Genomic DNA, 5924 nt, shown 5'->3' with positions numbered 1-5924 from the left:
CCAACGGATGTGTGCTATGTACGCTGCTCGGTATCCTGGACGACATCATCAGTGTCCGGACCGTTCGCCGGATAGTTACGTTATTTAAGGAAACAGGAAGTGTTCAGCCACATGTGAAACGTCAATCACGAGCCACGACCTGCAACAAATGATGCCCAAGTAGGTGTTTTAGCTGCTGTCGCGGCTAATCGGCACATCAGTTGCAGACAAATTGAGCGAGAATCGGGAATCTCGAAAACGTCGGTGTTGAGAGCGCTACATCAACATCGATTGCACCCGTACCATATTTCTATGCACCAGGAATTGCATGGCGACGACTTTGAACGTCGTGTACAGTTCTGCCACTGGGCACAAGAGGAATTACGGGACAATGACAGATTTTTTGCACGCGTTCTATTTAGCGACGAAGCGTCACTCACAAACAGCGGTAACGTAAACCGGCATAATATGCACTACTGGGCAACGGAAAATCCACGATGGCTGCGACAAGTGAAACATCAGCGACCTTGGTAAGTTAATGTATGGAGCCGCATTATGGGAGGAAGGATAATTGGCCCCATTTTATCGACGGCAATCTAAATGGTGCAATGTATGCTCATTTCCTACGTAATGTTCTACCGATGTTACTACAAGACGTTTCACTGCATGACAGAATGGCGATGTACTTCCAACATGATGGATGTCCGGCACATAGCTTGCGTGCCGTTGAAGCGGTATTGAATAGCATATTTCATGGCAGGTGGATTGGTCGTCGAAGCACCATACCATGGCCCGCATGTTCACTGGATCTGACGTCCCCGAATTTCTTTCTGTGGGGAAAGCTGAAGGATATTTGCTATCGTGATCCACCGACAACGCCTGACAACATGCGTCAGCGCATTAGCAATGCATGTGCGAACATTACGGAAGGCGAACTACTCGCTGTTGAGAGGAATGTCGTTACACGTATTGCCAAATGCATTGAGGCTGACGGACATCATTCTGAGCATTTATTGCATTAATGTGGTATTTACAGGTAATCACGCTGTGACAGCATGCGTTCTCAGAAATGTTAAGTTCACAAAGGTACATGTATCACATTGGAACAACCGAAGTAAAATGGTCAAACGTACTTACGTTCTGTATTTTAATTTTAAAAACCTGTTACCAACTGTTCGTCTAAAATTGTGAGCCATATGTGTATGACTATTACAGCGCCATCTATCACAAAGCGAAAAAAGTGGTCCAACTAAAACATTCATATTTCTTTACGTGCTACACGAATATGGAATAAAAAATGTTGGTTCCTATTTAAAAAAACGCAGTTGATATCCGTTTGACCTATGGCAGTGCCATTCAGCGGGCCAACCAGAGCGCTATCTGGTTTCCCCCTTCAAGCTAGACATGTTTCGTTCTTTGTAGTTTTATCGTTTGATGCTTATTTCGTGAGATATTTGGCCCGGTCACGATCAATCGACCACCCTGTATAATGTGTGTGTGTATGGTATTTTCAAGGGCTAAAATCTTTTTTTTTTTTTTGTAACTGTCATACTCTTATTTTCATTCTTATATCAATTCTTACATAATTCTTATTTTTATGTTAATTCTGCAGGAAGTTTTGGTGCATTCTCCTGGATGATACGGATCGTAGACGCATTCTAAACATAGAAATTCCGGACACTACGAGCATCGCCCGAAGGTAGGTTTGCCACACTGACATTTCTTCGTATGAATCTCGCACGGGAAAGAAACGTCGTTAACACAGCTGAAGATTTCATGTGTTAGATATAATTTCGCGGCAAACAACGCATGAAGGACAACTTTATCGAAAACTTGCGCTTGCAGTTCATTACATATCCAGATAAACTACAGGAATTTCAACGAAAACATTTTCAAATAATTGTCTCATTCATTTATTGTTTTACTTTAATTCATTCGCCAGATCTACCATTAGTAGACAAATAAGGATAACATTATTTCAATATGCACTGGAAAATGTTTGTGTAGTGATCATCTACAGACATAGGTAGATACAGGAAAAATAAGAATAATAGGGTTTCGAACACAGGACACAGAAGTGTGAAGCCGCAACGCTAGCCACTGTCTCCCTGGTTCGATTGAACTACTTACTTGCCAAAATGCCCATAAAGTACCTTGAAAACTTTTATCGTGTTTTTTTTTCTGAAATGGTCGAGTATTCACGGATCAGCCGAGACACATTTTCGCTTATTTGAACCACCCTTCCATTGAGCGAAGTTTTGAGAAATCGGGTTAGGACACTTGCCGTGTTCTCCTCGTAAGTATCACCCCTTCCGTTCGATATCTATGTCATCGGCCTTGACACCAAATATTCGATAACGTCATAGCGTTACAAAAGGTGTCGGAGTATCGGTATCAGAAGTTTCAAAAGGTATGACAGTTTAATAAGAATTAATATGATTGCATTGTCTAAACTCACTGAGACAAGCTATTAATCTTCCCCTCGAAAGAAGACACTGCCTGTTTGGAACGCTTCGCATTGTATAGAATTGGTACCAAACAGTCCCGTGTCCCTCCACGGCTTACGTAAGTCGTGGTAGTGATGAGGTGTGAATGTCTCACTTGTATGTTTGGAACGAACACAGTAACATAGATCGACGTGAAGATATGACAGTGGGCCAAAAAAGAGCTATCCCGTTTGGATGTTTCCATGGCCACACCGTAAATCAAGTTACCCGACATTGTTCCAAAGCAGACTTTTCAACTTGACTACAAGGAATCTCGTATCACTGGCAACCATTTAACAGGCGCAGGAACAGTGGTCGCACAAAATCCTAGCCGAGATGGAACAGAGACGAGTGTCATTCCTTGTCAGTGACAACAGGTTTCGAAACAGAAAAGAATTTGTACCGTAAATGGATGCAGTCCCTCTCGACCACCTTCCGAGAAAACAATACGGAAGGGAACTGAATACAATAGACATTTGGATTCGGGTACCTCACAAAAGGCCATTATTGGCAGCGGCATACACTAGCGCACGTTTGGAGTGTATTAGGCAATACAGAAACCGGACAGAACATGACTGGAGCTGTAGAATGTGGTCTGACCAGTCAAATGATCAAATTACGCAAGGCGTCCAGTGCTCGTACGACGCAATGAGGTGTTTAACTCACAAAGTATGCAGCCTTTCATACATGCCGGCGGTGGTTCTGTCTTCTTTCGTGGGTGTTTTTCGTACCACACCTTGTGCGCATTCATTTAGGTTAGTGTAAACTTGATCAAGGACGTTCACTTTAACATTCTCAGTGTTCAAGTGCTGCTGTTCATGCCCCTTATATGTCCTACCAGGCTTCGTAGTAACATTAAACACGAAAAACACTAATACTGTCTAGTGGCCGTTTATATCCGTCACAGAGAATTGAAATTCTAATCATTTAAATACTCACTTGCTATACTGAAATCCGGCCACATTTTATGGGTGCTCCACTTTTTTAGCCAGGCAGTGTACTTTCCACACCACCTTCACTTCTCGGAGCCCCTTCGGACCCAATTCATTAACCGCGAAACCCAGTCCCGGCACACAATACCCTACACACTTTTCACCAACTCAGTAGCCTGCTGCTCCACTACGTCCATACCCCCCGCCCTTCCAAGCACCTTCATGCCTTATCCATCCTCCTTCGGCGGGACTTCAGCCAAATCCCACTACTGAATGAGGAAATGCGTCCCGAGGCTTAAGCACCCTTCTTTCCAGCAGTAGTTGCATCACTCTACCTCGCACTAACCTAACTAACCTAAGGACATCACACACATCCATGCCCGAGGCAGGATTCGAACCTGCGACCGTAGCGGTCTCGCGGTTCCAGACTGCAGCGCCAGAACCGCGCGGCCACTTCGGCCGGCGCACTATCTTTCAATTTTCTTCCCTTCCCATTCCTCCCACTCAATGACTTAGTAGCTACCTGTGGTTTCACAAGGATCTACAGTCGTGTTCTTCATTACGCCTGCATCAAGGACATTTTCATGCATCGCCAGCTTCTCCATACATACTACAGCAGAATGAACATTATAGTCAGTGATCATTAAATGAAACTACACGGTTCCGGAGACATTTTCAAGTCTCAACCATCTATGACGTAAGCGACTGCATACTGAGCCATAGTTTGCAGTTTGGCCACGGTAGCGCCACAATCGGGTGAGTAATACAATTGTGAAGAGTTCCCTAACGATATTTTAATACCATTCCGCCTCCCTTCATTAAAAATTGTGGCGGAAAGGATACTTTTGTACAAAAATAGCTTAATTTGGCGTAACGAAAGAATTGGTGCACATTTTTTTCGATCTGATGCGTCTTTCTCAGATGATTCTAAATAAATCAGATTTCTTCCCCAATTTTACTTTTTCAGTGACATCTGTCAATGGTTTAGAAAAATTTTTCAGACAAGACTTGATTACTTTTTTGTGGAGAATCCGAATCGGCAATAAAAAATGGGTGTTTTCATTTAAGATTTACAAGTTGCTTCCCGCCGCACCCAAGGGGGCGGGGGCTGGGGGTCACGTGTAGTATTTGATGTCTCCCTCTGAGCTTATGAATTTGTCTTACCCACTACTTTTACCCGATGTATAGTTTTCAAGATAATCTCATCCAAAACTTCAGATGGACCACTATACATAAATATATATATATATATATATATATATATATATATATATATATATATATATATATATATTCTTGTGACTTGGAAAGATCTTCGGAGCCATATAGTTTCATTTGGTTAAAATACCTGTGCCTGGGTGTCAGGTAGGATGCCCCATTTCGTTCGATACTGAGGTGCTATTACAATACTTTTAGAAGGCCTCTACAATGATGTTCGAGTTTGGTGGGAACATCTAGTGGGCTGAGGCATGAACGGGAATTTGGACTGAGGACGAAGGTGTGCTGTAGCAGCCCTTGCAGTTGTGTGTAGCCAACGTGCCAGGGTGGCATAGCGGTTAGTGCTTCTGCCTACTGAGCATAAGGCCTGGGTTCGAACCCCAGCCTTGATACAAATTTTTATTCGTAGTTTCAGTCTGCATGCACACATCATTATATTTAAAGTGTCATATCAAAAATACTAAAGATTTTTAAAATTTTCCACCAAAAAAATGTTTATGTACCTTCTGTTTTTGTATTTATTTGGAACTTTTTCTGTGATTGGAACCTGAGTTAAGAGCATTTTTATCTACAGCTGATTCGCCCCTTCTTGGACAACAGATTAGGTTTTCGGTCTGTTCCGACTGGCCGACAGCTGCCTGCAAACCAGTGCGAGGAGCGATCTGTCATCGTGAGACAACTGATCAGTGCATTTCGCAAATCCCTTCAGTCATCACTTGCAGTAAGTTAATCCTGATGGTGCAGGGACTTATTTATTCAAGCAGATCCTCATCTAGCCTTCCGAGGTTGCAAGGATCCCGTTCCAAACTTAATTCAGAAAAAAAACAAAGGCACTGGGAATCGAACCTGAGTCCTTCCGCACTGAAGTCTGAGACGCTAATATAGCTTTTTTTTTTAAGTCACTCTCAAAATGTCAGTGGACACAGCAGAAATAAATTACACCATGAAATAGATCCAAGGTGCAATCAGGATTTAGCTACACTCCCTAATACCCCAAATCTCGAGTACATTTATGAACAGTGTCACAGTATCCACTATCAACTGTGACAGAGGAAATTAGTGTTTAACGTCCCGTCGACGGCGAGTTCATTAGAGACGGGGCACAAGCTCGGATTAGTGAAGGATGGGCAAGGAAATCGGCAGTGCCCTTTCACAGGATATCAACTGTGTAATGTACACGAAGTTAATTATTGAAAGTAATACTTCTTGACTTGTAATCTGAATGTCAAACGTCTACCTTTTCTGTAAACTTATAGATTCTATCAAGATATCAGTAGGTCACAAAGAGTAGAGCCTCATTTCCTTAAAA

General features: G+C 42.7%; 1 non-coding gene across 1 annotated transcript; it reads left to right on the top strand.

The window, feature by feature from the left end:
- Positions 1-4935: 4935 nt before the first annotated feature.
- Trnas-acu (transfer RNA serine (anticodon ACU)) lies at positions 4936-5007 on the top strand. The gene has a single exon. It is a non-coding gene; the product is annotated as a tRNA-Ser (tRNA).
- The last annotated feature ends 917 nt before the right edge of the window (positions 5008-5924 follow it).

Source organism: Schistocerca serialis, chromosome 2 (assembly GCF_023864345.2).
Source record: "Schistocerca serialis cubense isolate TAMUIC-IGC-003099 chromosome 2, iqSchSeri2.2, whole genome shotgun sequence".
In the NCBI taxonomy this organism is placed as follows: Eukaryota; Metazoa; Arthropoda; class Insecta; order Orthoptera; family Acrididae; genus Schistocerca; species Schistocerca serialis.
The sequence above is the reverse complement of the archived record's forward strand: the minus strand, read 5'-3'. Positions and strand labels throughout refer to the sequence as shown.